Below are 10,409 nucleotides of genomic sequence, written 5' to 3'. Positions count from 1 at the left end.
CTCTCCAGGCAACACCAGGCCAGACGCTCCTCTCTCCAGGCACCACCATGCCAGATGCTCCTCTCTCCAGGTACCGCCACGCCAGACAATCCTCTCTCCAGGTACCGCCACGCCAGACGCTCCTCTCTCCAGGCACCACCACGCCAGACGCTCCTCTCTCCAGGCACCACCAGGCCAGACGCTCCTCTCTCCAGGCACCACCAGGCCAGACGCTCCTCTCTCCAGGTACCGCCACGCCAGACGCTCCTCTCTCCAGGCACCACCACGCCAGATGCTCCTCTCTCCAGGCACCACCAGGCCAGACGCTCCTCTCTCCAGGCACCACCAGGCCAGACGCTCCTCTCTCCAGGCACCACCACGCCAGACGCTCCTCTCTCCAGGTACCGCCACGCCAGACGCTCCTCTCTCCAGGTACCGCCACGCCAGACGCTCCTCTCTCCAGTCACCACCACACCAGACGCTCATCTCTCCAGTCACCACCACACCAGACGCTCCTCTCTCCAGGTACCGCCACGCCAGACGCTCCTCTCTCCAGGTACCACCACACTAGACGCTCCTCTCTCCAGGCACCACCACGCCAGACGCTCCTCTCTCCAGGTACCATCACACCAGACGCTCCTCTCTCCAGGTACCGCCACGCCAGACGCTCCTCTCTCCAGGCACCACCACGCCAGACGCTCCTCTCTCCAGGCACCACCAGGCCAGACGCTCCTCTCTCCAGGCACCACCAGGCCAGACGCTCCTCTCTCCAGGCACCACCAGGCCAGACGCTCCTCTCTCCAGGCACCACCACGCCAGACGCTCCTCTCTCCAGGCACCACCAGGCCAGATGCTCCTCTCTCCAGGTACCGCCACGCCAGACGCTCCTCTCTCCAGGTACCGCCACGCCAGATGCTCCTCTCTCCAGGCACCACCACACCAGACGCTCCTCTCTCCAGGTACCACCACACCAGACGCTCCTCTCTCCAGGTACCACCACGCCAGACGCTCCTCTCTCCAGGTACCATCACACCAGACGCTCCTCTCTCAGGGTACCGCCACGCCAGACGCTCCTCTCTCCAGGCACCACCACGCCAGACGCTCCTCTCTCCAGGCACCACCAGGCCAGACGCTCCTCTCTCCAGGCACCACCAGGCCAGACGCTCCTCTCTCCAGGCACCACCACGCCAGACGCTCCTCTCTCCAGGCACCACCACGCCAGACGCTCCTCTCTCCAGGCACCACCACGCCAGACGCTCCTCTCTCCAGGTACCGCCACGCCAGACGCTCCTCTCTCCAGGTACCGCCACGCCAGACGCTCCTCTCTCCAGTCACCACCACACCAGACGCTCATCTCTCCAGTCACCACCACACCAGACGCTCCTCTCTCCAGGTACCGCCACGCCAGACGCTCCTCTCTCCAGGTACCACCACACCAGACGCTCCTCTCTCCAGGCACCACCACGCCAGACGCTCCTCTCTCCAGGTACCATCACACCAGACGCTCCTCTCTCCAGGTACCGCCACGCCAGACGCTCCTCTCTCCAGGCACCACCACGCCAGACGCTCCTCTCTCCAAGCACCACCAGGCCAGACGCTCCTCTCTCCAGGCACCACCAGGCCAGACGCTCCTCTCTCCAGGCACCACCAGGCCAGACGCTCCTCTCTCCAGGCACCACCACGCCAGACGCTCCTCTCTCCAGGTACCGCCACGCCAGATGCTCCTCTCTCCAGGCACCACCACACCAGACGCTCCTCTCTCCAGGTACCACCACACCAGACGCTCCTCTCTCCAGGTACCACCACGCCAGACGCTCCTCTCTCCAGGTACCGCCACGCCAGACGCTCCTCTCTCCAGGTACCGCCACACCAGACGCTCCTCTCTCCAGGTACCGCCACACCAGACGCTCCTCTCTCCAGGTACCGCCACACCAGACGCTCCTCTCTCCAGGTACCATCACACCAGACGCTCCTCTCTCCAGGCACCACCACGCCAGACGCTCCTCTCTCCAGGTACCGCCACACCAGACGCTCCTCTCTCCAGGTACCATCACACCAGACGCTCCTCTCTCCAGGTACCATCACACCAGACGCTCCTCTCTCCAGGCACCATCACACCAGACGCTCCTCTCTCCAGGTACCGCCACACCAGACGCTCCTCTCTCCAGGTACCATCACACCAGACGCTCCTCTCTCCAGGTACCATCACACCAGACGCTCCTCTCTCCAGGTACCATCACGCCAGATGCTCCTCTCTCCAGGCACCACCACGCCAGACGCTCCTCTCTCCAGGTACCATCACACCAGACGCTCCTCTCTCCAGGTACCATCACACTCCTGTCGGGTCTACTTTGTGCTCTTAGTCACCATTCCTCCCCTCTGATATTGTGTTGCGGCTCCTGATACATCCGCAGATATTATTGTGTGATTATTTGAACACATTTTGAGATTTGGTGTCGCTGTTTATATCACCTTATTATAGAATTTGTTATTTTGTGCATTGATCCGGGTGTTGGGATGGGGGACATCCTCGGTGCACGGGGTCACGCGGTCCCTCCTCTCAGGGGGCTTATTTGTGCTCTATGATATGACACATAGAGATTGTACATATCGTCCCCTTCCTTGTACCTCCCGGGTTTCCCTTGTTGGTTCCCTCCTGTCTGGTCATCTCCTGCTTCTCCAATACTCTCAGCGCCTGACACCAAGCGTCACAGGATAACAAACTCCACCGGGATATTTATCTTGGCTGATGTCTCCAGACACCACAGCAGTGATTATAACTAGTCTGGTCTACAGTCCAAACACAAGAGCTCACAGTCTATGAGGATGAGGAGGGACACAAGAGCTTACAGTCTATGAGGATGAGGGGAGGACACAAGAGCTTACAGTCTATGAGGATGAGGGGGGACACAAGAGCTTACAGTCTATGAGGATGAGGGGGGACACAAGAGCTTACAGTCTATGAGGATGAGGGGAGGACACAAGAGCTTACAGTCTATGAGGATGAGGGGGGACACAAGAGCTTACAGTCTATGAGGATGAGGGGGGACACAAGAGCTTACAGTCTATGAGGATGAGGGGAGGACACAAGAGCTTACAGTCTATGAGGATGAGGAGGGACACAAGAGCTTACAGTCTATGAGGATGAGGAGGGACACAAGAGCTTACAGTCTATGAGGATGAGGGGAGGACACAAGAGCTTACAGTCTATGAGGATGAGGGGGGACACAAGAGCTTACAGTCTATGAGGATGAGGGGGGACACAAGAGCTTACAGTCTATGAGGATGAGGGGAGGACACAAGAGCTTACAGTCTATGAGGATGAGGGGGGACACAAGAGCTTACAGTCTATGAGGATGAGGGGGGACACAAGAGCTTACAGTCTATGAGGATGAGGGGAGGACACAAGAGCTTACAGTCTATGAGGATGAGGAGGGACACAAGAGCTTACAGTCTATGAGGATGAGGAGGGACACAAGAGCTTACAGTCTATGAGGATGAGGGGAGGACACAAGAGCTTACAGTCTATGAGGATGAGGGGGGACACAAGAGCTTACAGTCTATGAGGATGAGGGGGGACACAAGAGCTTACAGTCTATGAGGATGAGGGGAGGACACAAGAGCTTACAGTCTATGAGGATGAGGAGGGACACAAGAGCTTACAGTCTATGAGGATGAGGGGAGGACACAAGAGCTTACAGTCTATGAGGATGAGGGGGGACACAAGAGCTTACAGTCTATGAGGATGAGGGGGGACACAAGAGCTTACAGTCTATGAGGATGAGGGGAGGACACAAGAGCTTACAGTCTATGAGGATGAGGGGGTGACACAAGAGCTTACAGTCTATGAGGATGAGGGGAGGACACAAGAGCTTACAGTCTATGAGGATGAGGGGGTGACACAAGAGCTTACAGTCTATGAGGATGAGGGGTGACACAAGAGGTTACAGTCTTTGAGGATGAGGGGGTGACACAAGAGCTTACAGTCTATGAGGATGAGGGGTGACACAAGAGCTTACAGTCTATGAGGATGAGGGGGTGACACAAGAGCTTACAGTCTATGAGGATGAGGGGGGACACAAGAGCTTACAGTCTATGAGGATGAGGGGGTGACACAAGAGCTTACAGTCTATGAGGATGAGGGGTGACACAAGAGCTTACAGTCTATGAGGATGAGGGGGGGCACAAGAGCTTACAGTCTATGAGGATGAGGGGGACACAAGAGCTTACTGTCTATGATGATGAGGGGTGACACAAGAGCTTACAGTCTATGAGGATGAGGGGAGGACACAAGAGCTTACAGTCTATGAGGATGAGGAGGAGACATAAGAGCTTACAGTCTATGAGGATGAGGGAGGACACAAGAGCTTACAGTCTATGAGGATGAGGGGGGGCACAAGAGCTTACAGTATATGAGGATGAGGGGGGACACAAGAGCTTACAGTCTATGATGATGAGGGGGGGACACAAGAGCTTACAGTCTATGAGGATGAGGGGTGACACAAGAGCTTACAGTCTATGAGGATGAGGGGGGACACAAGAGCTTACAGTCTATGAGGATGAGGGGGATGACACAAGAGCTTACAGTCTATGAGGATGAAGGTGACACAAGAGCTTACAGTCTATGAGGATGAGGAGGACACAAGAGCTTACAGTCTATGAGGATGAGGGGGATGACACAAGAGCTTACAGTCTATGAGGATGAAGGTGACACAAGAGCTTACAGTCTATGAGGATGAGGAGGACACAAGAGCTTACAGTCTATGAGGATGAGGGGGGACACAAGAGCTTACAGTCTATGAGGATGAGGGGGATGACACAAGAGCTTACAGTCTATGAGGATGAGGAGGACACAAGAGCTTACAGTCTATGAGGATGAGGGGGATGACACAAGAGCTTACAGTCTATGAGGATGAAGGTGACACAAGAGCTTACAGTCTATGAGGATGAGGGGGTGACACAAGAGCTTACAGTCTATGAGGATGAGGGGGTGACACAAGAGCTTACAGTCTATGAGGATGAGGGGGTGACACAAGAGCTTACAGTCTATGAGGATGAGGGGGTGACACAAGAGCTTACAGTCTGAGGATGAGGGGAGGACACAAGAGCTTACAGTCTGAGGATGAGGGGGGACACAAGAGCTTACAGTCTATGAGGATGAGGGGTGACACAAGAGCTTACAGTCTATGAGGATGAGGGGGTGACACAAGAGCTTACAGTCTATGAGGATGAGGGGGTGACACAAGAGCTTACAGTCTATGAGGATGAGGGGGACACAAGAGCTTACAGTCTATGAGGATGAGGGGGTGACAAGAGCTTACAGTCTATGAGGATGAGGGGAGACACAAGAGCTTACAGTCTATGAGGATGAGGGGGGGACACAAGAGGTTACAGTCTATGAGGATGAGAGGAGGACACAAGAGCTTACAGTCTATGAGGATGAGGGGGGGGCACAAGAGCTTACAGTCTATGAGGATGAGGGGGTGACACAAGAGCTTACAGTCTATGAGGATGAGGGGGTGACACAAGAGCTTACAGTCTATGAGGATGAGGGGGTGACACAAGAACTTACAGTCTATGAGGATGAGGGGAGAACACAAGAGCTTACAGTCTATGAGGATGAGGGGGAGACACAAGAGCCTACAGTCTATGAGGATGAGGGGGTGACACAAGAGCTTACAGTCTATGAGGATGAGGGGGTGACACAAGAGCTTACAGTCTATGAGGATGAGGGGAGGACACAAGAGCTTACAGTCTATGAGGATGAGGGGGGACACAAGAGCTTACAGTCTATGAGGATGAGGGGGGACACAAGAGCTTACAGTCTATGAGGATGAGGGGGGACACAAGAGCTTACAGTCTATGAGGATGAGGGGAGGACACAAGAGCTTACAGTCTATGAGGATGAGGGGAGGACACAAGAGCTTACAGTCTATGAGGATGAGGGGAGGACACAAGAGCTTACAGTCTATGAGGATGAGGGGAGGACACAAGAGCTTACAGTCTATGAGGATGAGGGGAGGACACAAGAGCTTACAGTATGAGGATGAGGGGAGGACACAAGAGCTTACAGTCTATGAGGATGAGGGGGTGACACAAGAGCTTACAGTCTATGAGGATGAGGGGGTGACACAAGAGCTTACAGTCTATGAGGATGAGGGGGTGACACAAGAGCTTACAGTCTATGAGGATGAGGGGAGGACACAAGAGCTTACAGTCTATGAGGATGAGGGGGGACACAAGAGCTTACAGTCTATGAGGATGAGGGGGGACACAAGAGCTTACAGTCTATGAGGATGAGGGGAGGACACAAGAGCTTACAGTCTATGAGGATGAGGAGGGACACAAGAGCTTACAGTCTATGAGGATGAGGGGAGGACACAAGAGCTTACAGTCTATGAGGATGAGGGGGGACACAAGAGCTTACAGTCTATGAGGATGAGGGGGGACACAAGAGCTTACAGTCTATGAGGATGAGGGGAGGACACAAGAGCTTACAGTCTATGAGGATGAGGGGGTGACACAAGAGCTTACAGTCTATGAGGATGAGGGGAGGACACAAGAGCTTACAGTCTATGAGGATGAGGGGGTGACACAAGAGCTTACAGTCTATGAGGATGAGGGGTGACACAAGAGGTTACAGTCTTTGAGGATGAGGGGGTGACACAAGAGCTTACAGTCTATGAGGATGAGGGGGTGACACAAGAGCTTACAGTCTATGAGGATGAGGGTGACACAAGAGCTTACAGTCTATGAGGATGAGGGGGTGACACAAGAGCTTACAGTCTATGAGGATGAGGGGGTGACACAAGAGCTTACAGTCTATGAGGATGAGGGGGGGACACAAGAGCTTACAGTCTATGAGGATGAGGGGAGGACACAAGAGCTTACAGTCTATGAGGATGAGGGGAGGACACAAGAGCTTACAGTCTATGAGGATGAGGGGAGGACACAAGAGCTTACAGTCTATGAGGATGAGGGAGGACACAAGAGCTTACAGTCTATGAGGATGAGGGGAGGACACAAGAGCTTACAGTATGAGGATGAGGGGAGGACACAAGAGCTTACAGTCTATGAGGATGAGGGGGTGACACAAGAGCTTACAGTCTATGAGGATGAGGGTGACACTAGAGGTATAAGAGCTTACATAATGGTCCAGACGGAACAGAATAGCGAGAATTACCAGTAATTTTTTTTCCATTTAGTCCAACATGACGGCTCACCTGGAGGATTACCCCTTGACCTCTGCAGGGACAGGAAGAAGAGAGGTTAAATGTCCCTCCCCCTGCATCCCTCTCCAGTTCCTACCAAATAACTGCACCAAGAAAAGGATACAAGACGTTTATTAGTATGTCACACACAACAAAACCAACAATAAGGTTTCGAGGGTGCGGAAAAATTCCAGGCCGTCATGGTGGACTAAAGGGAAAACGAATTACCGATGAGTCTAATTCTCACTTTCCAAGACGTCCCCCATGACAGCCCACCTGGAGATGTGCCAGATGATGATAGGGATTATTTTAGGGAGGGATTGAGGCTTGTAGGATTTTTCTACCAAACGATAAGTCTCTTGCTGAGTGTAAGTCCAATCGGTAATGTTGGGCAGTGCTGGACCAGGTCGCAGCTTTACAGATTTCATCAAGAGATGTTCTCGCTCTGTCCGCCCAGGAGGTGGCTACTGCCCTGGTGGAGGTGCGTCCAGACGGTATAACAATCTCGAATAGTTTGCCTAATCCAGCGGACGATGGTCATTTTTGACGCTTTTCTTCCTTTATTCTCACCCTGGAACTGAAGAGACAAGTTTGAATCTTTCCGCCAAGCATTTATTTCTAGATGCAGGTGCAGTACTACCCTCCTCACATCTAGAGTGTGCCAGGTGGCTTCTCCAGGAGATTTTGGATTTTGACAAAAGGAGGGGAGGATAATTTCCTGACTACGATGAAAGTCAGTTGCGACTTTGGGAATTAAAGTGGAATCAAGTCTTAAAGAGATCCTATCGTATATAAAGTGCCTGGATCTCACCTAGTCTTCTGGAAGGCGGTTTTTAGCGTAATGTTCCTTACACTTGAATTTTGTAAGGGTTCTTGCATGAGCCCATGTAAGACTATTGAGAGCCCCCAGGGGGGGTGATGGGAATGTTAGGTCTAAGCTAAGCAGAAGCTTTTAGAAACCTTTTTACCCACCTATGTTCAGCCAGAGAGGTGTCAAAGAAGACCTTGGGGGCTGAGATCTGGACTTTTAAAGTGCCGGTCTATAAGCCGTTAGACACTCCAGGATCTGCTGTATATTGGGAGAAGATAGATGAGGCATTTCAGGGTGGCAAAAAGAAACAAATGTTTTCCAGATTTTTAGGCAGATAGCCGAGGTGACTGGTTTTCTACTTGCCTGTAATGTGGCAATGACTTTATCCGAGAAGCCTTTGGCTCTCAACATCTGTTTTTCAGGATCCAAGCTGGTAGTTGGAATGTTTCTGCCCTGGGATGATCGACCGCGCCGTGATACAGGAGATCCTTCCTGCAGGGAAGAAGAATTGGCTCTTAATGCTGGGAACCAGCTCTTCTTTGGCCACACAGGCACAACCAGAATGATCTTGAGATTTTCTTGTCTGATCTTCTGTACTGTTCTTGCAATCAACGGAATTGGAGGGAAGGCATAGGCGAGGTTGCCAGCTGTGGCTGGAAGCATCTAGAAGATATTCTTTGGAGTTCATTCGTAAAGAAAAGTAATGGTCCACTTTTCTGCTTTCTTTGGTGGTGAACAGATCTATTAGAGGGGTTCCCCATTCTTGGGATAGTTGAAGGAACACCCTTTGTTCATGCACCACTCGTGAGGGTCTATGGATGTCTGCTCAGGAAGTCCGCTTCCCTGTTTTCCGACCCCTTCAGGTGTATTGCCATCAAGGAGAGGACGTTTTCTTCTGCCCATAAGAAGATCTTTTTGGACAGTTTGAGAAGAGTTGGGGAGCTTGTGCCCCCTTGACGTCTCAGATAGGTTACTGTGGTTGTGTTGTCTGACAGAATTTTGAGATTTTTTCAGTTGATGGAGCACATCTTTAGTGTTTCCCAGACAGACTTTAACTCTTAGAAGTTTGAGGACTTGAGACCATTGGCCCTGGGCTAGTATTTCTGGAAGCTTTGCTCCCCAGCCTGTCTTGCTCGCGTCTGTCAAGATCGTTGTTATGGGTCAATTGATCCAACTCAATTCTTTGGTCAGATTTTCATTCTTTTTCCACAAGTTTAGAGAATTTTTCACGTACAGGGGAATTTTTATTTTCTTCTCCAGTTGGTTGAGACCTTTGTTCCAAGACGTGAGGATCCAGTTGTGTATATCTCTTGTATGGCTTTGGGACCACAGAACACAGGTTATACAAGCCGTGAGAGGTCCCAGCAATTTCATGGCTTCTCTGACTGAGGATTATTGCTTGTTTTGGAACCACTTTACCTGGGACACAAGACTCAGGACTGTTCTGGGAGAAGTGAGCGTTGGTGTACCGAGTCTAGTAGAATACCAGGAGTTTTTTTGTGCTGGGTTGAAGGTTTGATTTTTCGTAACTTACTATCCAGCCCAGATGCTCTAGGAATTTTAACGTTGTGTCCCTGTGGAACATCAGTTTTTCTTTTGAGCTGGATATAAGAAGGAGATCGTCCAGATAAGGAATTATTAGCATATCCTTCTGTCTTGATGAATAACCTGGGCGCTGAGGAGATCCCGAATGGTAAAGCTTTGAACTAAAAAAATGTTGCAATTGGTTTTCTGGGGACAGGATTGCGATTCTCAGGTGTTTTTGAAATATGGGGTGGATTGGGACGTGGTAGTTCGCGTCTTTCAGGTCTATGGTGTATAGTGCCGCGTGTTTCGAAATTAATGGTGTTGTGGATTTTAGGGACTCCATTTTGAATTTCCTGTATTTGATGTGTTTGTTCAAACTTTTTAGATTTATAATCATCCTGAAGGAACCGTTCTTCTTACCTGACGAGACAGTACATCACTTTCTTGTTTAATAGGGACTGCACTTCTTCCCACATGAGGAGGTGGAGTTGCGGAGAAGAGATTTTCGTTGTCACAAATGTATGCGGAGGTAGAGAGTTCAGTTCGATTTTGTAACCTTCCTGTACTACTCCGAGGATCCATGTATTGTTTATATTTTGATTCCATTGGGAGGGAAAAAGCAAGTCTCCCCCCCACCCTGGCGTCATTGTTTTCTGGCAGGATTGGGCTGGCTACTTTGGGAGGTGCTGTATCCCCTACCCCTGCCGCCTTTGGGGTAGCTCCACCTGCCGTTTGCCTTTACTTTTTCTTTGCTCTTAGACATTCAAAGTGTTCATCCTGAACCGATTGTATCTCCACAGGATCTTCAATATCCAGAGTCTCCCTGACTGCTTTTAGTAAGGCGTCCAAGTTATCCAGAGGAAAACCTAGATTCTGTCTTT

This window comes from Engystomops pustulosus, unplaced genomic scaffold, assembly GCF_040894005.1.
Source record: "Engystomops pustulosus unplaced genomic scaffold, aEngPut4.maternal MAT_SCAFFOLD_174, whole genome shotgun sequence".
Classification (NCBI taxonomy): Eukaryota; Metazoa; Chordata; class Amphibia; order Anura; family Leptodactylidae; genus Engystomops; species Engystomops pustulosus.
Note: the sequence above shows the minus strand (reverse complement) of the source record.